We start from the raw sequence: 25,000 nt of genomic DNA on the forward strand, positions 1-25,000 counted from the left end.
TAGCCCCTCACCCTCACCCTAGCTAATAGCCCCTCACCCTCACCATAGCTAATAGCCCCTCACCCTCACCCTCACCCTAGCTAATAGCCCCTCACCCTCACCCTAGCTAATAGCCCCTCACCCTCACCATAGCTAATAGCCCCTCACCCTCACCCTAGCCCCTCACCCTCACCCTAGCTAATAGCCCCTCACCCTAACCCTAGCTAATAGCCCCTCACCCTCACCCTAGCTAATAGCCCCTCACCCTCACCCTAGCTAATAGCCCCTCACCCTCACTAATAGCCCCTCACCCTCACCCTAGCTAATAGCCCCTCACCCTCACCCTAGCTAATAGCCCCTCACCCTCACCCTAGCTAATAGCCCCTCACCCTCACCCTAGCTAATAGCCCCTCACCCTCACCATAGCTAATAGCCCCTCACCCTCACCCTAGCTAATAGCCCCTCACCCTCACCATAGCTAATAGCCCCTCACCCTCACCCTAGCTAATAGCCCCAGGGCAGACATGAGGCAGGAGGCCGGAGGCAGCAGGTGGCCATTCACACAATGCAATACAAATGATGTGGTTTGCTTTGTTGACAAGATTTGATCAAAACAAACAAGGAAACTCTAACTGTTCAGATAGATAAATAGATGGATACTTTATTAATCCCGAGGGAAATTTAGGGAAATTTGTTCAGTAAACATTGCAGGCTGTGATTGAATTTGGCTTTGGATCATCTAGCAATGATAGGAAATCTGATGGCCACTTTCCTGCATTCAAGGAATTTTGATTTGACCGTTGAGGGGATTTAATGGGGCGCCTGTCATTAGGATGCATTATTAATACCTTAATTATGGAGCTAATGTAATGAATGGTCATCTAAAATGCTGTGGCATCAGCTGGCTTCCTTCTGCCTAAGCTACAAACTGCTCCTCAGAGGGCACTTCAGAAATAGCAATGGAAACACAGGGTTAGAAAGATGAATTAAAGAAAGAGAAATGACCAGGGCTGACATACTTACTCATTTTGTAATCATGGAGAATGATGTTTATGCCATAGGACCATTATTTGTTTTGTCATGAATATGAAACTTTCAATGGCAGAATGCATAGGGATTCCTGCAAATACACTGCAAAACTATCTGTACAATTACTTCAGTGACGCTGATCTTTTACAATGTTCGACAACTCTTGTAAACTACTGTAAATATGTTAATAGTGTCAAATAACTCTTGCAAACTACTGTAAATATGTTGATAGTGTCAAATAACTCTTGTAAACTACTGTAAATATGTTAATAGTGTCAAATAACTCTTAGAAACTACTGTAAATATGTTAATAGTGTTAAATAACTCTTGTAAACTACTGTAAATATGTTCTGTGTCAAATAACTCTTGCAAACTACTGTAAATATGTTAATAGTGTCAAATAACTCTTGTAAACTACTGGTAAACAAGTTCATGGCATGGCATGTTTTAATTTGTTAATTTGGATGTGTTTTAATTTTGACTTAACATAGTTAGAGTGAACTTGCTCACCTTCCGCTAACCCTTTGATATCACCCATGGCAACAGCTGAGCTCCGTCCGCTACTGCTCTGTGGTCAGTATGTGCACAACCTGAGACTGAGGAACCACATATATGCAGTCATGGCAAACTCACATTCACTCACACAACTCACACTCATACACACACGTTACCCTAAACTAAGCCCTAGGGTTCAAACTAAACTGACTTGTGTTCATGAAAGCGGCAAACTCTGACCCAGACCTGACCCTAATTTGACCCTTGACCTGACCCTAATTTGACCCAGACCTGACCCTAATGACCTGACCCTAATGACCCGACCCTAATTTGACCCAGACCTGACCCTAATGACCTGACCCTAAAGACCTGACCCTAAGGACCTGACCCTAATTTGGCCTAAACCTGATCCTTGGTGATGAGATATATATTAGCATATTATCATCACTCAATCACTGGCAATCAGAATGGTGCCCATGTAATGACGTAGGCTTTATTGACAACTGCCAAACACACATTCAGGAGGAAGCATGCACCCTCCCGAGAGGGTGCCAGTGTCCTGTCCTAACCCTAACCCTAACCCTCCCGGGAGGGGTATCCTGTCCTAACCCTACCCTTAACCCTCCCGGGAGTTAGCCAATCTCCTGTCTAGAAATCTAATATATTAGCCAAAGCAGATTGCTGACAATCCAAAATTAACATTGGGAGGCAGAACCCTACTACACTATACAAATCTCTGCTGCCCCAAGAAAACTGTTGCCCTGATAAAGATAAAAAAAACGATATCTGCAGCAAACCCTACTAGTACAAACCTAAAGTTGAGTCTTATTAATAGAAGGTCTTTAACATCAAAAGTACACTTTTAAATGAGTTTATAACAGACAACAAAATGGAGATACCTTTTCTGACTGAAACATGGCTAAAACCAGACGAATACCTAGCCTTGAATACGTCTACCCCTGCAAGTCATGTAACCCCCAACCCTAACCCTGCAGCACAGGACATGGAGGTGGAGTAGCAACTATTTTCCATCATTTAGCAGACACTTTTGTCCAAGGCGACATACAAGGGAGAATGGAGTTCCCCAAGGCTCTGTGCTTGGAGCCTTTCTCTTCTCCTTGTCCATGCTACCCTAGTGCTGCCATAAGGAAGCATGTCATTCACTTCCATTGCAATGCTGATGTCACCCAACTTTACCCATCCATGAAACCTGACCATAATGTACAATTACAATACCCAAGATAGAAGCTTGCCTGTGTCTGTGTGTGAGTGTGTGTGTCGGTGTGTGTGTGTGTGTGTGTGTGTGTGTGTGTGTGTGTGTGTGTGCTTGCCTGATAGACGTAAAAGCGTGCAGACTAACATCTTCCTGCTCGATAATTCAGATAAAACTGAGGTTATGCTTGCAGGCCCTAAACAATTGAGGATGACATCATCCAGCCATCTACCCACACTCGATGGCATTTCATTAACATCCAACACTAGCATAAGAAACATCTGTGTAATTATTAACCAAGACCTCTTAAAGACTCTCATTTTCTCATCTAAACACAATATTGCCAAAATCAGAAATGCCCTATCCCTCCAAGATGCAGAAAAACGAATCCATGCTTTTATTACACGGCAACTACCAGTCTACTGCAATGCTCTTCTGTCCGGATGAGATGAGCTCAACTCAACACAGAACGCTGCTGTTGCCGCTTACAATAACTCAAAATGTGAACATATCTCACCTGTACATCAAAAGTAGAATTGATTTCAAAGTACTCCTTCTAACATACAGAGCTCTGACCGCCATAGCTCCAAAGGACCATAGTTAGTTACCTCAAGGAATGAGTTGTCCCCTACTGCCCACCAAGACCACTTCGTTCCCAGAATGCAGGTCTCCTTGTAATTCCAAGAATATCAAATCAAATCAAATCAAATATCAAAAAGCACAACAGGAGGCAGAGCCTTCAGCTACCGAGCCCCCCTCACACACACACACACACACACACACACATACACACACACACACACACACAGACACACACACACAGACACACACACACACACACACACACACACACACACACACACACACAGACACACAAACAGGAGACAGAGCCTTCCGCTATCAAATCGTCCTGCCTCTATCCAAGAAGTGTACACCCTTTCCATCTTTAAATCGAGACTAAAGACATTCCTCTTCAGTGCCTCTTATAGTCATGAATAAGACATTGCACCTGTCGCAACATACTTCATACTTGTTGTCAGGCCTGTCGTTGTGTTTAGTAGTAGTGGGCTACAGACACGCATGTTGTACTGCAGTGTTTCCCCTACCGTTATATTAGGGGGGCGCCCCGCCCCCCCAACGGCACCCCCCGCCCCCCCTGGAAGGTCAAGTTAATCTTGTTCAATTTTATTTTCTATAAAGCGCCAGATCACAACGGAAGTCATTTAAGGTTACCTTTGATATAGAACAGGTCTATAGCTTGTTATTTTATTAAACAAAATAAATAGCCTTATGTTATTTATCTTATTTACACGACGGCATGTAATTTCTGTCTCTACATGGTCGCGCGTTTACAATTCTCTGCTCTCTGTATCGCGCATGGCAGAGTTCCGCCGCGATGCGCACAAACACACACACAGAGAGACACGGGCGCGCACACACAGGTGAGCACGCTCCCACCAGCAGACAGAATTGGGCTTAAGAATCAGTGCACAGCTACCGACACTTTTAAGCCTTAAAAAAACTAATATCCAGGCGTTTATGAATCCGGCAGAGATCTTTTCCTAGGTAGGGTCGACAATGAGGCCCAATGAGAATGGCTACAACAGACGTGGAAACAGAACGTACCGAAAATTCAGAAATAGATCTGGCTTCCATTTTTTATCATTTTCCGCAAGTTGTGCGTGGCCCTTTTTACAGAGTCTGGTTTAGTCCGATGTTTAGTTGTTATATTGACTGCTGGCTGTCATTAATAGAAACACATGAACACCATGATTCCTTTAAGCGTTTGTGTCGGTGGCCACGCCACGCCGCACACCGTGCCGCAACCCCCCCCCCCCCCCAAAGCTGTAAACCTAGGGGAAACACTGTACTGTGTAGGAGGGCTTTTGCGGATCCCAGGCACTGCTATTGTATCCTGCCACCCTATGCTTGTATAGCTCAAATCTGCGTGCACCAAGACAGCCAACATAATTAATGTTCATAACATACAGTACCAGTCAAAAGTTTGGACACACCTTCTCATTTTTGTGTTAAGTGTTTTCTTTACTTTTATTATTTTCTACATTGTAGATTAATACTGAAGACATTTAAACCACGAAAGAACACATATGGAATGATGTACTAAACAAAAAAAGTGTTATCTACCATGTAGAAAATAATAAAAGTAAAAAAAAAACACTTCTCAAAAAAATGAAAGGTGTGTCCAAACTTTTGACTGGTACTGTATGTTCAAAATGTTCATTACATAACACATCTCATCACAGCTAAGCACATATCAAATTCCCAATATCAATAGAATTGGGCAGCGGGCTACAGACAGTGCATGTAGTGCTGTGTAGGAGGGCCTTTAGGTATCCTGGGTACAGCATGCCGTGTGTGTGTGTGTGTGTGTGTGTGTGTGTGTGTGTGTGTGTGTGTGTGTGTGTGTGTGTGTGTGTGTGTGTGTGTGTGTGTGTGTGTGTGTGTGTGTGTGTGTGTGTGTGTGTGTGTGTGTTGCAGCTGTTGCCAGCCAGTTGGGCACTGTTCCTACTCCTTCCTGCTGTATCCTGCCACCCTTCGCTATCCTTGTATAACTCAAATTCCCATGCACCATGTCAGTCACCCATAACTCACACACACACACTCATGCACCATGTCCGTACACACACACACACACACACACACACACACACACACACACACATACACACACACACACACTCATGCACCATGTCAGTCACCCATAACTCACACACACACACACACACACACACACACTCATGCACCATGTCAGCACACACACACACACACACACACACACACACACACACACACACACACACACACACTCATGCACCATGTCACCACACACACACACACACACACACACACACACACACACACACACACACACTCATGCACCATGTCAGCACACACACACACACACACACACACACACACACACACACACACACACACACACACACACACTCATGCACCATGTCAGCACACACACACACACACACACACACACACACTCATGCACCATGTCAACACACACACACACACACACACACACACACACACACACACACACACACACACTCATGCACCATGTCAGCACACACACACACACACACACACACACTCATGCACCATGTCAGCACACACACACACACACACACACACACACACACACACACACACACACACACACTCATGCACCATGTCAACACACACACACACACACACACACACACACACACACACTCATGCACCATGTCAGCCACCCATAACTCAACAAAGCTAAACATAAACACAAATCCCCCAAACACACACCACGCTGGGTACACACACACACACACACACACACCACGCCGGGCAGCCTCTCCCTCTCCCTCTTCAAGTCCTTGGACAAGGCTTTAAAAACAGAGAGAGTGGCCATATTACCTACTGTTAAGTGTTTACCTCAATGTATCTCTTTATCGAATTGATGTCTAGCAACCGAATCTTCTCTCTCTTATAGTCCAACCTTTACCCACTAATGCCAATGGCTGTGGAAACATTGCTTCACCATGACCATTGAGTACTTATACACACACACACACACACACACAGTAAACATCTCACTCACACACACACACACACACACACACACACACACACACACACACACACACACACAGTAAACATCTCACTCACACACACACACACACACACACACACACACACACACACACAGTAAACATCTCACTCACACACACACACACACACACACACACACACACACACACACAGTAAACATCTCACTCACACACACACACACACACACACACACACACACACACACACAGTAAACATCTCACTCACACACACACACACACACACACACACACACACACACACACACACACACACACACACTCATCCCCATGACCATTGAGTACTTATACACACACACACACACACACACACACACACACACACAAACACACACACACACACACACACTCATCACCATGACCATTAAGTACTTATACACACACACACACACACACACACACACACACACACAACCTCCTAGTCTAGACTGTTTCTGCTGTGGGATGCTGCTGTAGTCTCTCCACCTGATCTACGTGCAGAAACCCTCTGCATACACCTACCCATCCCCACCACACGGTCATGCATTCATTCTACCCCGCTCATGATACATCTGCCTACTCTGTGCTAGCCTATTTACCCGTAAAGTAAATCAAGTTTTCTGTTTAAATGCTCTACTTACCCTTGTAATTGTTACCTTACGAGCACACTGTATACCGACTAAGCTGTTCTGTAATAGTAACCTTATAAGCACACTGTATACCCACTAAGCTGTTCTGTAATAGTAACCTTACAAGCACATTGTATACCCACTAAGCTGTTCTGTAATAGTTACCTTACGAGAACACTGTATACCCACTAAGCTGTTCTACACACACACACACACACACTGTATACCCACTAAGCTGTTCTGTAATACTTGAAGGCTCTCTTCCCATCCTATCCTCTATCAATGTTGTATGTGTCATGTACGTACATACCATCTTATGTAATAGTAACCTTACGAGCACACTGTATACCCACTAAGCTGTTCTATTACTACATTTACATTTAGTCATTTAGCAGACGCTTTTATCCAAAGCGACTTACAAGTATGTATACACATTTTACATTTACACTGATGGCACACTGCACATCAGGAGCAATTAGGGGTTCAGTGTCTTGCTCAAGGACACTTCGACAGGGAATCGAACTAGCAACCTTCTGATTACTAAACGACTTCTCTACCTCCTGTACCACTCTCCTTACCCTTGTAATCGTAACCTTATGAGCACACTGTATACCCACTAAACTGTTCTATTACTCTCCTTACCCTTGTAATCGTAACCTTATGAGCACACTGTATACCCACTAAACTGTTCCATTACTCTCCTTACCCTTGTAATAGTAACCTTACGAGCACACTGTATACCCACTAAACTGTTCTGTAATACTTGAAGGCTCTCTTCCCATCTTATCCTCTATCAATGTTGTATGTGTCATATATATATACCATCTTATGCTATATGTATGTGTCATATATATATACCATCTTGTGCTATATGTATGTGTCATATATATATACCATCTTGTGCTATATGTATGTGTCATATATATATACCATCTTATGCTATATGTATGTGTCATATATATATACCATCTTGTGCTATATGTATGTGTCATATATATATACCATCTTGTGCTATATGTATTGTGTACATTTGCCACTTGTGCTTATCCTGATACGTGTATGAATTCATCTGCCATGTTTCTGATTCTCTCCCCTCCCTTTCTCCTCCCTTCCCTTCTGCCCCCCCCCCCCCTCCACACACACACTCTTTTCTATCTCTACCTCTCTACCTGAGCCTAACCCCTCCCCCTCCCCCACCCCCATGAGCCAAGGTTTTGCTCAAGGGTTCTTCCTGCGAAGAGGGGGTATTTCCTTGTCCCTGTCGCCCTTCGTGCCCTAGGGGGGTTTCGGCTCTGTGCTCTGTAAAGAGCCGTTAGGCAATGTTATTGTTTTGGCGCTACATAAATTGAGTTGAACTTTGAACCCTAATAACCTCAGACCTGCCCCAGGTTCGGCTCCAGGCTCATGTCGTCTAAGAACTTTCTGAATCATCGATGGCCGGGGACACTCAAACAAGGAAACTGTGTTATAGAATCAGCCCTGAAGCAAGACCAGTAAAGATCATACATTTGAAAACACTTCCATCAATATTTATGAAGATGAATTTGTTCCAAAGTTTCTGACATCTCGCTCCCAGATTTATTGATAGAACATTTGTCTGTCGCACAGCTAATTATTGTTTCCTACGTGATTACTGTAAGCTTAGTGTTTCCCTCAAGAGTCCTCTCCACAGTCACCGTGCATCGAACGAGAGACACCATGTTACTACTGAGACTTCAACAGACTTTTGTACTTTCATTTACAGTATATGGTCTAACTCTATAAAATCCCCTAGAATTCACACCTTCAACACATGTTCCTCAAAAGCTGCAGATCTAATCAGCAAACAGGAAGGAAGGAAGCGTGGGGGGTTCAGATATTTGTGTGTGTATGAGACAGATCATCCTTTCTTATATATGCAGATTCAGAAACTCAGTCCTACAGACTTCAGATGACTCAGGTGAATCTGAAACAGGTCTGTCTCTTATATACGGTGCCAGTCCACTTGGACTGGGCCAGGCGTGGGCCAGGCGTGGGCCAGAAGTGGGCCAGAAGCAGCTGCTGTGTGTGGAGCCGGGCAGCACTGAGCACCAGTCTCTCTCAGGCGTGCTCTGCTCAGAGGCCCGCAGCTCAAGCCGGATCCATTTCAGTTTCAGCCTGGCCTGCCAGCGAGCACAATGAGCTCATTGTTCCTACTAGCAGTCCTGTCAGAAAGGCAATGAAAGTGGACTTTTTTCCCTTTTACAACGAATAAATAGTTCACATTTGTACACATGCTTGATGAGGTAATACACATTAGTGTGACGGAGGGGAAAAAAAGGTGTATCTATCTAATCTATGGTCACACTTGGGCAGACAGTCATTCGCAAGCTTTTCATTGTTTGGATTACTTTCGGTGCTTGTTAGGAGAATGGAAAGAAGCATCAACTAACTGCTAAACCTACGTAGCATAGCTGCTTAGCCAGGAGACTCAAGCATAGCATAGCAGAAGGCACTCTGGGAGAAAATCTAATTTCACTCAAACAACATTCAGACAGTTACCAGCTTGTACTAGTTACACATGAAACTATTCCATGCGTATTTTATGAGGAATGCTAATGCAGCTCCGACATGAAGACTGAGTTATGGCTCGTTCCGACATGAAGACTGAGTTGAGGCTCTTTTCGACATGAAGACTGAAGTTAAGGCTCGTTACCCAAGACTGAGTTAATTTCAGTTCCATAATTTTGGGGCGTAGTTGACAAAGGCTGCATCATCAGTTAAGGCTCGTTTTGCAGAAATGTGTCCTTTTTAATGAAGTCCGGTCAAACTCTGCCGGGTCAGTTTGACCCTCGCAGGCAGATAAACCCAGAGGACCCCAGGGGGAGGAGTCAATTTGACCCTCGCAGGCAGATAAACCCAGAAGACCAGAGGGGGAGGAGTCAGAGGTGAAGTTCAGTTCAAAAACACCAGAACGTCATTAAGCCAAAACTGCCCTCCTCACCATGAAAAACTATTTAAAACCACTACTTCCTGGCCGTGATGATATGCAGTATTCAGTGTGCAACCGTACATCATACTGTATCTGATGGCACTGAAAGCACTCCTCAGACACACACACACACACATACACCCTCAGTGTAAACATAAAACAGAACTATAGAAACTTCCCAAGAACAATATGTTTGCTTAAAAGAGTGATTTGGATTTTGAGCGAGATGAAAACAGGACTTAAATAAGCTTTGTTATGGACAGGACAGGACAGGGCACATTAAGAATCTCACTATGCTCTTAAATGCACTTGTCCTGTCTGGCTGTCCTCATCCACAGACTGAGACTAGATACACAGCCAGACAGGCAGATGGGCCGCAGTCATGGTAACGATACAACACAGAGATGAGAAGGAATCAGCTTTAATTACAGTGTAGGTCCCATCATGGAGGGATCTAAATCATGGGGTGTTTTGAAAGCGAAGCTCCCTGATGGTAGCCTATCAGCACTGGGTGGCTAATCTGGGAGTGCAGGAATGAATGTCGCTGAAGCCCATGTCTGCTGTCCGTGCTCGTGTGTGTGTGTGTGTGTGTGTGTGTGTGTGTGTGTGTGTGCGTGTCCGTGCTCGTGGCATTTTTATTACGACTCAGAGACAGAATCAAGGAGATGAGAGGATTTTAGAGAGAGAGAGAGAGAGAGAGAGAGAGGGAGAGAGAGAGAGAGACAGAGAGAGAGAGAGAGAGAGAGAGAGAGACAGAGAGAGAGACAGAGAGAGAGAGAGAGAGAGAGAGAGAGAGACAGAGAGAGAGACAGAGAGAGAGAGAGAGAGAGAGACAGAGAGAGAGAGAGAGAGAGGGAGAGAAAGAGAGAGAGAGAGAGACAGAGAGAGAGACAGAGAGAGAGAGAGAGAGAGGGAGAGAAAGAGAGAGAGACAGAGAGAGAGAGGGAGAGGGAGAGAGAGAGAGAGACAGAGAGAGAGAGAGAGGGAGAGAGAGAGAGAGACATAGAGAGAGAGAGAGAGAGAGAGGGAGAGAAAGAGAGAGAGACAGAGAGAGAGAGAGACAGAGAGAGAGAGAGAGAGAGGGAGAGAAAGAGAGAGAGACAGAGAGAGAGAGAGAGGGAGAGAGAGACAGAGAGAGACAGAGAGAGAGAGAGAGAGAGGGAGAGAAAGAGAGAGAGACAGAGAGAGAGAGAGAGAGAGGGAGAGAGAGAGAGAGACAGAGAGAGAGAGAGAGAGAGAGGGAGAGAAAGAGAGAGAGACAGAGAGAGAGAGGGGGACGAGGAGAAACAGATTAAAAGAGATAGAGTGATAGTGGGGGAGATAGAAAGAGAGATGAACAACATTTCAGTGCTGCTGTCAGTGGCTCAGAAGCGTGCCCAGCCAATGGCAGTAATTGCGTATTGCGTATTTAGCATAAAACTAAAGCAGCTTCCTCTCGCAGGAGACAAACAAGCTAAGGGCATATGGGTAGTGAGAGAATCCGGAGGATTTCAGCAACAACAATGAGAAAGAAACCAAAAAAGGAGAGAAAGAGAGGCAGATGAATTTACCACATGGCCAGTGTCCTCTCCAAACACTGTGGGGAGAGCTGGAGAAGCACTTTAAAGGGGAGATTTCATTCATGCAGTTTGCAGCAACGTCTCCCAGGACAACGGAACGGAATACTTTTCAATACGTTTCAATTTCCGGAACTTCCGGAGGGTGACAGCATAGTCTTGTCAAACTGAGGCCAGGTAGTCGGGTAGTTTGTTTAAACTCTAATATTATTGTGAACATAGAAATACAAAAGAACTGCTAATGTGCTGTAGAGGGCTCGACTATATCTGTTTTACAAGCTGTACATTCCATACCCAGTGAGTTAGAGGCCAAAGTGTGCGAGAGAGAGAGAGAGAGAGATTTTTTGATTTTGAACAAACTTTTATTATACAACAGTTAAAGGTCCCACAAACAAACAGTTCCCTTCACCCCCCCCCCCCCCCCCCCCTACACACAAAAAAGGAAAGAAAGAAAAACAGGCACAAAAACAAAACACAAGTCAGTTGTTCAAAAAAGGAGCGAAGACCAGTTCGTCCTCTTTCACCGCGCAAAGCGCACCATTACCACACCATATATCTTTAAAGACATCAATTGCACTCATGACATTATAGAAATGAAAATCAATACCAATTCTCGATTTAACTAAATTCTTGAAAACTGCTTTTACATCATCCCCTGTACTGTACCGTACCTTGTTTCTGCGGCTAAGGTAAATTGCTAGTTTGGCCTGACCAACTATAAAATTAAGAAGTTGACACTTTGACCTCTGCCTCTGATTGTACGAGAACCCAATTATAAAACCTTGCTTCGTGAACATTGTTCCCATTGAAAAAAATAGTAGGCTTAGCATACAGAATAAAGGGGAAAGCCTATTACAGTCCATGAAACAGTGATAGATAGTCTCTCTCCCAACACAGAATGGACACTTGTCACTAATTTCAGGGTTTATCTTAGCTATAACGGCATTAACCGCAATAGCCCCATGTAATATCCTCCACTGAAGATCCCCAGTTCTTTTCGTCAATGGCTGCTTGTACAAGACTCTCCACACAGGTTTGGTGTTGTCGTTAATGCCTAGCCTGTCTCTCCAAACAGTATCTGTCCTGCCTTCCAACGTTCTCCTATTTGCCAGCTTCACTAAATTCCTGTACAAAACTTTCCCCGTAACTGTAAATAAACAAATGCGTTCATGTTCTCCAAAAACCAGCAGGGGGCTAGCATGGCCACACTCCTGCACCGCAGGTAAAAGAAGAATGTTTGGGAAAATATCTTCCCCATCACAGATTATATTTCCCTTGCTGTATCCTTCTAGAAGACTTTTCTCCTGAAGATTTAACACCCCATTTAGTTTTCCAAGGAACCTCTCCACATACCTCACAGACTTAATCCCTAAGCAGGAAGCTACTGCCTGGGCATTTTGCAACTTGCAGCCTGCCCTGCCAACCAAATGTCGCAATTTCAAAACCATTTTTTCACATAACAGTTTTTTTATCCCAGGAAAGTCCTCACCAGCCACATCAAACCGTGATCCCAACACAATTGGCTCCTCCAGCAACCAGTGAACGGATGATAACCCTCCAACCCACTGATGATAAAAAAGTCCCCAAACCCTAAAAATACTTCTGTAAAAAAGAGGTAATCCTTCAATGACGAGCTGCTTAGCGTCCATCTGGAAGAGACTGACATCCAGGCCCAATTTACTGACTCCATGCAAAATACAATGGGCCAGTGGTCTCCAAGTCAGTGTTTTGGGTGCAGTCAGCAGTCGCTGAATGAACTGTAATCGGTAAGCGTCTCTCCTGCTGACCAGATTTATGAGCCCTTGTCCTCCATCCTCTCTTGACAAGAAAAGAACCGCCTGAGGGACCCAGTGCATTTTGTCCCAAAAGAAGTCCACCACTTCCTTCTGAATGCTATCCAGTAGCAGAGCAGGAGGTTCCATGCAAGCAAACTTGTGCCATAATGAAGAAGCCACTAAATTATTAGTGATAAGTATGCGCCCTCTGTACGAAAGTTGAGGGAGCAACCATTTCCATTTCCCCAAGCGGCCTTTAACCTTATCAAAAACCCCTTCCCAGTTCTTGGAGACAAAAGAATCATCTCCCAAAAAAACACCCAGATATTTTAGCCCTTCCTTTTTCCAGAGCAACCCACCCGGCAAACCAGAGCACCTTCCTCCCCACTCCCCTACCCAAAGGGCTTCACTTTTTCCCCAATTCACTCTAGCAGAAGACAAACATTGAAAAGCCTTTACAGTGTTTTCTAATGTAACCACATCATCTTTGTCATTAACAAAAACCATGACATCATCTGCATAAGCAGACAAAAAAAACCTATCAAGACAACAGGGCACAGAAAAACCTCTCAAATCAGTGCGCAGTTTATGCAACAGAGGTTCTATAGCAATGGCATATAGCATCCCTGACATGGGACACCCCTGCCTTACTCCCCTCTTGACTTTAAAGGGGGCACTCAGGCCACCGTTCACTTTTAACACACTTTCAATATTACAGTACATTGTTTTAACCATTGCTATGAACCCAGAACTAAACCCAAAAGAAGCTAGCGTGGACCACAAGTACTGATGTTCCACACGGTCAAAAGCCTTCTGTTGGTCTAATGAAATAAGCCCCAAATTGCAGCCAGAGTTCCTTGAAACTGTCAGCAAGTCTCTAACTAATGCAATATTATCAAAAATAGAACGGTCAGGTATGCAATACGCTTGATCCGGGTGGATTACTTGACCAATCACTTTTTTCAGTCTCATGGCCAAGGACTTGGATAATAACTTTTTATCAGAGCATAACAAGGAAACTGGGCGCCAGTTGCCTATATTCTGAAGATCGCCCTTCTTGGGCAACAGAGTGATCACAGCGCGGCGGCAACTAAGAGGCAGGCAGCCTTTTTCTAGACTCCCCCGGAGCACCTCTAGGAGATCTTGTCCAATACTGGGCCAAAAAGTCTTATAGAACTCAATCTGCAGTCCATCAATTCCTGGGGCTCTATCATTCTCCATACTCATAAGGGCCTGTTCAAGTTCTTGGAGCGTTAACACTTTTTCCAACTCAGCATGTGACTCCTCTGTCACCTTGGGCAGACCACTGAGGAATGCACCGGTTGGCATATCACTGGATGGCGTATCACTGTGCACCAACTCACTTTCATACAGCTTAGAATAAAAAATCATTGCATAGTTGCGTAACTCAGCAGGCTCAGTGAACTCCTGGCCTTCTTCAGACCGCAAAGTGTGCATCATCCTGCTCTGACCATTTTTTTCTCTCCAACCCAAAGAAAAACTTGGATGGAGCGTCCATAAGGCTGGCGCTCTGAAAACGTGAGCGCACGAGAGCCCCCTGTGCCCTGACCCCCAGCAGTTCACTTAATCTACCCTTTTTCTCCTTTAGAAGTTTAACTTGTTCTTCAGCCCCTGTTGGTGTGACTAACTCCTGCAGGTTCATAATATCTTCTTCCAAGCCCTTCAGTGAACGAATTATCTCATTGGTAACACTGAAGGTGTACTGCTGACAAAAAAGCTTAATTTGGACTTTCCCATAGTCCCACCATTGCTGTAATGAGGTAAAGGAAACTTTTTGCTGCCTAAAAGTCTCCCAAAAGAAGATAAAAGTATCTCTAAAGTGCTTATCCCCTAAAAGTGATGTGTTGAAGCACCAATAAGCACTCTTGGGCTTGAACACTTTCACTGATGCCTTGCAAATAACTGCACAGTGATCAGAAAAGCCGGTTGGCAGGATGTGGCATTCTTTAAAGAGGTTGAGGTGATGCTTATACACATATATTCTATCTAATCGTGCTAAGGAAATATAACTATCCCTGCTTTGAGCCCATGTATATTGTCTAATCCCATGATGCATGGTCCTCCATAAGTCACACAGCTCATAGGTATTCATTAGTTTTATTACAGCTTTCTGGGAGGGAGCATGAGGCTCTAAATGATTTCTATCCAACTTATCCTCTGCGGTGCAGTTGAAATCACCACCCATGAAAAAAAGAGCTTCTGGATCCAAATCACTAAGCACTTCACTGATTTGATCAAAAACAAAATTCTCTCTGCACCATTTGTCGGTGCATATACATTAAGAAAAATCATGGTGTGTTTTTCAAAAACTGCCTTTACCATCATGAGTCTTCCCTCCACTATCTCCTCTACTTCACAAGAAAGAGGGAGAAAACCTTTAGAAAAAAGTATTGCCACGCCCCCACTCAGGGAGGTCTTGTGACTGAAAAAAATCCGCCCCTTCCAGTCTTTCCTCCATTCAACCTCACATTTAACGTCGCAATGCGTTTCCTGCACAAACATAACAGTTATTTGTTTTAAGGCGATAAAATCAAACAGAGTTAATCTTTTCTGTCCGTCCCTGGCACCGTTTAAATTTAGCGTGGCAACACTAAGGGTGCTCGTTTGACTGCTCATTATGTGTCTGAGGGTGGCTCCTCAAGCCGAACCTTTTTCCTCAGTGTAGTTAAAAACTTTCGGAGGCGTGCAACCTCCCTCTCAGTAAAGGCGCCTTCTCTAATGAAGCAGGCAACATCGTTAATAAATTGAGGCCGATCTGGGAAATAAAACTCAACTTCAACGTTTCGATTACCTTTGGTGTCACGCAGAAAGCGACTGATGTCCTCCGCTTTATACCTCACTGCTAGTTTTTCACCAGATGCGTTCAACTCTCCCTGTGAGCAATCTGACCAGTTAGACCCCCCAGACTCATTGTCACTATCATCACTATTTGCCTCTCCTGCCTTCTTCACCTTACTCCCCTTGCCATCCACCAGTTCGATCTTTCTTTTAATCGGTACTTTGAACCCTGTGTCCATAGCAATATCTTGGACAGTCCCCGGAGATGTTTTTGAGCCCGCAGCTCCATCATCCTCCTTCCTCTCCAGCCCACTTTCCGTTGTAACAGGCCTACTCTCTGTTTTTTCGAACTGCTAAAAGCAGCAAGTTCTTTAGTGATCAAGTCATTCACTGTCACTGTCGCCGACACAGTCACGTCAGGCTCAGGAGTGTCACCGCTTACATCCACAGGCTGTTCTAACGCGGGATTGACCAATTCAGTTTCAGCCTGAGCACAGCCTTGTTCAACTATGCTTTCCCCAACCCCTGGTTCCGATGAGTTAAAATCAGATGATGGGGGGCCAGTTGTAGTGGGACCAGCCGCGCTTGCCTCAGTCAAACCATCAGTTTGCTGATCCGCGCTGTCACTCTTTCTGGGACAGTCACGAATTACATGACCGATACCGCCACACTTAAAGCACTTCAAGGCGGAATCCGACGTGACAAACACCACGTAATCAAACCCCTCCACCTTAAATTTCAACACCAGATTTAGTTCCTCTTGACCACCACTCAGCACCATGTATACCTGCCTTCTAAAGGAAACTAAATGTTTTAAAAGCGGCGATTTACAGCCAAGCGGAATCTTCCTAATGGAAGAGACCAGCCTTCCATGCCGCTGCAACTCTCTTTCAATGAGAACGTCTTTAATAAATGGTGGGACGTTAGAAATTATGACTTTCTTTGAGGGGGTACTAAGTGGAAGTACAGGTGTAAGGGTGTTACGGATCACTACACCCTGTTCAACCACCTCTCTCGTTTCTCAACTGTACTAAGAAAAAGAAACAGTCGCGTTGTTCATACGCGATGCCGACTTAATATGCTCATGGCCACAACACTGGCCAACCGCCAAACTGCCATTCTTCCACAGATGCATCACATTGAATTTTAACACCATGACTCCTTGTCAATTTAGTGAAAATCCATTGCCCCGCAGCAGTCACGCTTCCAGCGAAGGCTGGTGGCCGACTCCACGGGAAAACACTTAACAAATTCTAAAGCAAACTAAACCGATCTACAGCGCCTGTAAGAGCTAATATACAAAAAAACTAATCCAAAAACACATAAAAGGGACACACAAAGAGAGAAGTTTGAGAAACGGCCAAAAGACGGCTTCACTCACACTCACTCACGTCGTCGCTCTCACAATCACCGCGCGCACTCACTTCCGCATCCACTCAAAGAGAGAGAAGAGAGAGAGAGAGAGGAGAGAGAGAGAAAGAGAGGGAGAGAGAGGAGAGAGAGAAAGAGAGATAGAGAAGTGAGAGAGAGAGAGAGGAGAGAGAGAGATAGAGAGAAAGAGTGAGAGAGGAAGAGAGTGGAGAGAGAGAGAGAAGAGAAGATAGGAAAGGAGGAGAGAGAGAGAGAGAGAGAGAGAGAGAAAGAGAAGAGGAGAGAGAGGAGAGAGAAGAGAGAGAGAGAGAGGAGAAGAGTGGAGGAGGAGAGAGAAGAGAGTGAGAGAGAGAGAGAGAGAGAGAGAGAGAGAGAGAGAGAGAGAGAGGAGAGAGAGTGAGAGAGAGGGAGAGAGAGAAGAAGAGGAAGAGGAGTGAGAGAGAGAGAGAGAGAGAGAGAGAGGAGAGGAGAGAGAGAGAGAGAGAGAGAGAGGAGGCCTGCGATGCACTGGGCCCACCTACAGATAAGGCAAAGCAGGAATCCCACTTCATCTCCAGGGGAGGCGAGATGTCTTTAACACTCTCCAGAACGCTGACGTCTACGCCCAGGCTGTCAGCATCAGTGGCCACCCAACGGTAATCAGGAGCATCTCTGCCAAAAGCCTTTGTTGTGTGTGTGTGTGTGTGTGTGTGTGTGTGTGTTGTGTGTGTGTGTGTGTGTGTGTGTGTGTGTGTGTGTGTGTGTGTTGTGCGCTTAGGGGGCGTGAAGCCAGCGGGTCTCCAGAGCAAACATTTGCAATACGCAATGGGAGCGGTCATGCAGTGGATGCGATGAGCAATGCAGAAATCAGCTGCAGCCAATGTGTTTCCTATCTATGCTTACACATATGCAAACGATATATTCACACGCAACACACACACACACACACACACACACACACACACACACACACAGAGAAAACAGTTGCAGTCTAGACTCTACAGTAGACCAGATGGAGAGACTACAGCAGCATCCCACAGTGGAGACATTTACATTTACAGTTAGTCATTTAGGTTTTATCCAAAGCAAGAGGTGGGGGAGTCGAGTGCATCAGCACAGTTATAAATGCTCCCCTGGCAGGACCCAGTTAACCCCAACCCTAACCCAGCTACCCCTACCCCAGCTAGTTACCCATCAGTTAATCAGCTCTGTGCTGCCCTTTGTGAGAGCAGCACCTGAGGAGTCATGTTGTTAGCAGCTCAGCAGTGACAATGTCAACAGTCCAACCCCCTGACCCACCCCCCCACCCCCTCGCCACCATTTGGCTCTATCCATTCAGGTTGATTGAAGCCGCGCAACCCACTGGCAAGCCTATCAGGCTGACACACACACACACACACACACACACACACACACACACTTGGGAGAAACAGGCTAAGATGTTGTGTGCCTTTGCAGTAGTTCTCACAGAGAACAATCCAGAAAAGAGAGAAAGACCACAATGAACTTGTGAGAACGCACTCCACACTCCACATACACACACACACACACACACACACACACACACACACACACACACACACAATGAACGTGTGAGAACGCACTCCGCACTCCACACACTGCTGTAACAACCGTCATCCGTCAGACTGAAGCCAATGCTGCAGGCAACACTTGTCAAATCAGCAGATGGCGCAGACACACACACACACACACAGACACACACACACACACACACACACACACACACACACACACACACACACAGAGATGTTGTGTGTCTTTGCAGTAGCTCTCACAGAAAACAATCCAGTAAAGAGAGAAAGACCACAATGAACGTGTGAGAACGCACTCCACACTCCAGACACACACACACACACACACACACACACACACACACACACACACAGAGACACACACACACACACACACACACACACACACAGCAGACATCTCTGAGCTCATGCCTAAGCCGTTCTACTACATGCATACAACTTAGTGAGCGTTCATGTAACTGATACGGGTGAAAGCCTTACCACCAAAGATCATTTTGTTTGCAGGCCTACGCACATACAAACACACACACACACACACACACACACACACACACACACACACACACACACACACACACACAGACACACACACACACACACACAACAGACACACACACACACACGCACATAGAAACACTCACACACACACACACACACTTTCTCTCTCTCCAGTGATTTAAAGCCACACAGCATATTTTTGCCATATTAATGCCACCCCCTTGTTTAATGTGCTTTAGCACTGTCAGTGGCGTGCAGGAAAGGCTGGGCATCGGGTCAGCCCACACACACACACCCTCACACACTCACACACACACACACACACACACACACACACACACACCCCGGCCCAATGTTCCACGGCTGCTCACCGACCCGACCGCCGAGGTGACTGGCGTGGGCTTTCCTGTCTGGCTGCTGGGCGGGCTGTGTGTGTGTGTGTGTGTGTGTGTGTGTGTGTGTGTGTGTGTGGCCCACGGGAGGTGACTGGCGTGGGCTTTCCTGTCGGGCGGGCGGGCGGTGTGGCCCGCGGGGGAAAGTGCCCTCACGGATCAGCACAGGGGTAGAAAACAACGAGAAAGTGTGTGTGAGAAAGTGTGTGTGAGTGGCGCCACAGGCTGTCATGCAGCACAGCTCTATCTACAGCAAGTGAGATTTGGCTTTAGGGTACTTGGTATTTAGCATTAGGGGTAAGGGTATTTCACATAAGGGGTATTTCACATAAGGGGTATTTAGCATTAGTGGTTAGAGTATTTCACATAAGGGGTATTTAGCATTAGGGTTATTTAGCATAAGGGGGTATTTCACATAAGGGGTATTTGGTATTTAGCATAAGGGGTATTTGGTATTTAGCATAAGGGGGTATTTAGCATTAGGGGTATTTAGCATTAGGGGGTATTTGGCATTAGGGGTATTTGATGTTGGCACCAGTGCTAGTCCAGATAAATCAAAGAGCCAGCTGTCTCCACGGAGGGAGAGGGTTAGGGTTAGCCGTCTCCACGGAGGGAGAGAAATGGTTTGGGAGGGAGAGAAAGGGTTCTACCGCTGCACCCGTCAGGCTTTGGGAAGGATAGAAATGATTTGGGAGGGAGAGAAAGGGTTCTACCGCTGCACCAGTCAGGCTTTGGGAGGGAGAGAACGGTTCTACGGCTACACCAGTCAGGCTCTAGACATGACAGCAGGGACAGGAAACTATGCTGCAGTAACACTGGCCCCTGGGGGGGGGGGGGCACAACCCTCACCTCCCCAGGACAGGAAAAAAAGGGGGAAATTTCCGTCTCGCACAGTGTGATACCGGTGCTAGACTGTCGTGGAACAACCAATGACTGTTAGTCAGAGAAGAAGAAGAGCGTTCTCTGTGAGAAATGAGCACATTCTTTGAGTAACGTCAGCGGTTGTGCAGATAATGCTTTGTCCAGCTCAGCGTAGCCTGTAATAGCTATTATAGTTACCTAACCCTAACCCTAACCCTACACCTAACCTCGCCCGTGCCATTGGTCACCCAATACTTACACCTAACCTCGCCCGTGCCATTGGCCACCCAATACTTACACCTAACCCTGACCCTGACCCCTCTCTGACCCCTCCCTGACCCTAACCATAGGTGCTGGACCTGACATTTATAGTGGTTGCCATAGTTACCATGTACAGCATATTCTGAGGAGGCTTAAAATAAACAGTTAAACACGGGGGTGAAGTATTATTCCCTTTTTATCAAACGACTTTACTTGGCCTAACTACTTAAGTCAGGAACTGTGTGTGTGTGTGTGTGTGTGTGTGTGTGTGTGTGTTTAATCTGGTTCTAAACTGTTCTGAAAGTGTCTCTGTGGTGTGTTTTCTCCTCTGATCTAATTCATGTAGAGCTCAACAGTGACTGTCAGGGTGGGTCTTGGTGTGAGGACGTAACTGTGTGAGAAGGACATTTAAGAGTGGAAATCAGAGCCACACACCAGAGAGCATAAGCCCGTAAATGACAAGTTCACACGTCAGTCGCTCACACAAAAGATCTCCACACACTTTAGTTGCTCACACAAAAGATCTCCACACACTTTAGTCGCTCACACAAAAGACCTCCACACACTTCAGTCGCTCACACAAAAGACCTCCACATATGTCTCCTCAGCTCTCAGATCTAAATGAAAGCTCAGCCCACTCCTCTCTCAGATCCACACACACCCGGCTGTTAAAAACTGAATTAGACTCGTTAGGCGTTAATGAAGCCACTGCTTGCGTGTCGGGCACAGAGAGCCTTCTTTGAGGAAGACATGTTTGCCACAGTGCTTACACTCTGAAAATGAAATCAAAACATTAGCGAAGCAAAACACATCTGTGATGCTGTTGGTGTGACTGAAGGTAAAACTCACTCGACAGATGTGGCCTGTTTCTTGTTGCACGGACACACACACTTGGCCAGTATTGCCAATAAGCCAGGGGTGCCATGACTACTATGACCACATTGATGGGATCTTTACATAATCTCTCTTGCATTTACTTTCCATTTGGGGTGGTAAAAGTCTACAAAATAAAAAAGTCTATAAAATAAGAATAAGTCAACTGAACATAACTGAACATATCAAACCAAACTGAAAAGGTTCCCCAGATTTGCTGAAGCCTAACAGTGGAGTCCCACTGAAGACTGAATGCCCAGAGTGAGACAGGGACAGAGCCAAGGCGTGTGCTTTGGGCAGAAGCCAAAGGCATTAGGAATGTTTGAGGACTATCAATCTGTGTGGGGCACTCCGTTGTAGCAAATATTACTTTAAACTGTGTGATTTTAGCACATAGTCTTAAAATGGCATAGATGAACCCCAAAAAAATATACTTCTGAAAAAGACTATCTTTTTGACATGATACGTTACCATCGGTAGGCGACGGACGGACGGAGGGAGAGCGGGGGGACGGAGGGGCAAACGGAAACCTGGATCGCATTGTGCATCTGGAAACTCGATAACGCACAGCCACATCCAAGGGGAGGGGGGGGGGGCGATGGGGAAGGGGGAGTTTGGGCAAGTGTCTTTTTTTGTTGTTGTTGGAGCCACAAAAGTACAATAAATAATTTGCCTTGTGCATTAATTTTCAGTAGAACATATTTACAACACCGCCAGCGCCGTATTTCATCTCCCTGCCACGACTCCTCCAGCGTAAACCCCAGCAGCGCGTATTTCTGCCACGCGTAACTGACGCGCCGCGTAGTTCAGTGCAGACCCCTTGTGTGATGAGTAGCTATCGTTATGATGCTCTCCCTTTGCTTTTAGATAACGATATTCCCAGCGTGAAAGTGTGCACAGGACAGAAGCGAGAAAGTCAGAAAGTTGTGTGACATTGTGCTGTTTTGGACATATTTCGATCTAATAACATTTTATAACTGCACGAATGCGGACGAAATCGTCGAACTCAGGTGTGTGGTGAACTCAACAAATAGAACGTTACTTACCAAGGTAAAGGCAACAAGAGTTGGTGATACCAGCGATGTACCTTTGTAACTCCAGAAAAAGGGGAAACTTTTGATTTGAGACCGGAATACAGTTCCCAGATAGAAGTCCCGTTATTCACACAAACGCTGTCAGGGATGCGTGGACCGTTGGTAGTTTTTCCAGTCAAATCCAAAGTTACGTTGTATGATCATTTTACGTCCTCAAAAGAGTAATGCAGTGATGGAATTTCAAGCAGGAAAAAAAAAGTTAGGTGTCCCCCTCTCTGCTATACGCCGTACAACTCTCAGCAACGGCCGCAAAGAAGTGCCCCTTCTCCGCACCGAGGAGCGCCGCTGTCTGCGAGTGACGTCACGCGCGCCCGCGAGCGACGACGGAACGTGCGAGCGAGCGTCCTATTCCTGGGAGTAATTGGAAACACATTGTCAATAGTGTTCTTTGAAAGACAAAAAAGCGCGTAATCTATTCAAATCCAAAAAAGCAAGTTAATAAACTTTATGTGGAGCCGACAACATCACAGGGAAAGCATCTGTGAAAGTTTGCGAGACATTTTTCACGCTGGGAAAGAAAAGTTTGTGAACCTGGACAGCTTTGTCTAAAAGGGTGTTACTTTTTTTTGCACGTAACGGTTGATTGGTTCTGGCCCGAGTTAAAGATATGCCCCCATATTGAATATTCATTTTCTTAAAAATACAATTTTATTTTATTTGTGTTAGGCTGCCAACGTTTGTGTCCATGCACGGTCTGACTTGATGGGTGGACCCTCATAGTACTCAATCCCAGCACACAGCACGGCGATAACTGAACACAATGCCTGCAGGAATGTCAGACACAGAGGAGGCATTATGCTTTCACTTCTCTTCTGCTTCGTTGGGAGGTTAAACCTATTAAAGGCTGTCGAGGCTCGCTGGCCCACAGCAAAAACAAACACACACAAGATTACGTTTCATGACAGCTGCGCATTGTTGACGCTATGCGTGCCTTACAAAAACAGTCCTGCAAATTAAATTGAACACACACACCATGGGCGTCTTTAGATGGGCGTCCGAGGCTTCAGTCCCAAATGTTTTAAGAACAACCCCAGATCATTATATTTTTACATTTCGCTGCCGCTTAAAGTTTACTAGTACTGCCTAAGAATAATAATAATAAAACAAATAGCCCCGGATCTATCTGTCATTCCGATCACGCATTAAAATCATATGACATAGCAGATCAGAAACGCAAGTAACCGTGGATCATCCGTGTGTCATTCCACCAGCAGATCTACTTCACACTTCTTGGCACGGGAGCATTTTGTGTGAGCAAGAGAGAGGGAGAGGGAGAGAGAGAGAGAGCGAGAGAGAGGGGGAGAGGGAGAGAGAGAGAGGAAAAAGAGAGAGAGAGAGAGAGAGCGAGAGGAGAAACAGAGAGTGAGAGAGAGAGAGAGGGAGAGAGAGAGAGAGTGAGAGAGAGAGAGGGAGGGAGAGAGAGAGAGAGAGAGAGAGAGAGAGCTCACCGGGTACAGGGCTGGTCATTGTTAGCATCTGGTGGAAGCTAGCAAGCTAATTCACTATGGCAACACTTGAAGGCCACGGATGTAAGGAGCTTTTTCAAAAAGAAAAAGTCATGAAGGCAGCAGCCAGGCGCAGGCGGGCTCGAGGAGGTGGAGGAGGAGGAGTTACCTCCTGTTGCTGACCGTTTTGGGCGGGAGCCAGGTAAAGGGGGATGAAACGATAAGGACCGTTTAGACTCAACTTTAATATCTGCCAGTTTAAAATCAATCTCCAGACAATACTCTTCAGAGGCCAAATCTAAACCTCGGTTTACCAAACAAAGGTTGATGTTGTTTTATGATATTCAAACAGTAGGATGTTCACACATATAATTATGTCTATAAAAACCGCATAAATGTTTTCTATGGGAGACCATAGTGTCGGTATGACTGACTGAGCGCAAAAGTGTTTCCATGGAGACAAGTTCACGCGAGTCAGACTGACGATTGGCCCTGCATGCCATTGGCTGTCTTTTGGCTTACTCTCAAACTGCGTGAGAATTAAAAAAAAATCTTCTCGGGGTAGAATGCCCCCGGACACCACTACAGGCCGCGAGTGTTTCCAACTCCCTGGAACACACCGAAACAA

General features: G+C 45.6%; 1 protein-coding gene across 1 annotated transcript in view; it reads right to left on the bottom strand.

Moving 5' to 3' along the window:
* The window catches only part of lpar1 (lysophosphatidic acid receptor 1), a 49,243-nt gene extending 25,800 nt beyond the window's left edge, over nt 1-23,443 (bottom strand). The window contains exon 1 of the mRNA XM_012831650.3: nt 22,880-23,443. The gene's annotated coding sequence lies outside the window, so the exon portion shown is untranslated. The remainder of the gene's footprint in view (nt 1-22,879) is intronic.
* Between the last annotated feature and the right edge of the window lie 1,557 nt (nt 23,444-25,000).

Source organism: Clupea harengus, chromosome 12, assembly GCF_900700415.2.
Source record: "Clupea harengus chromosome 12, Ch_v2.0.2, whole genome shotgun sequence".
Taxonomy (NCBI): Eukaryota; Metazoa; Chordata; class Actinopteri; order Clupeiformes; family Clupeidae; genus Clupea; species Clupea harengus.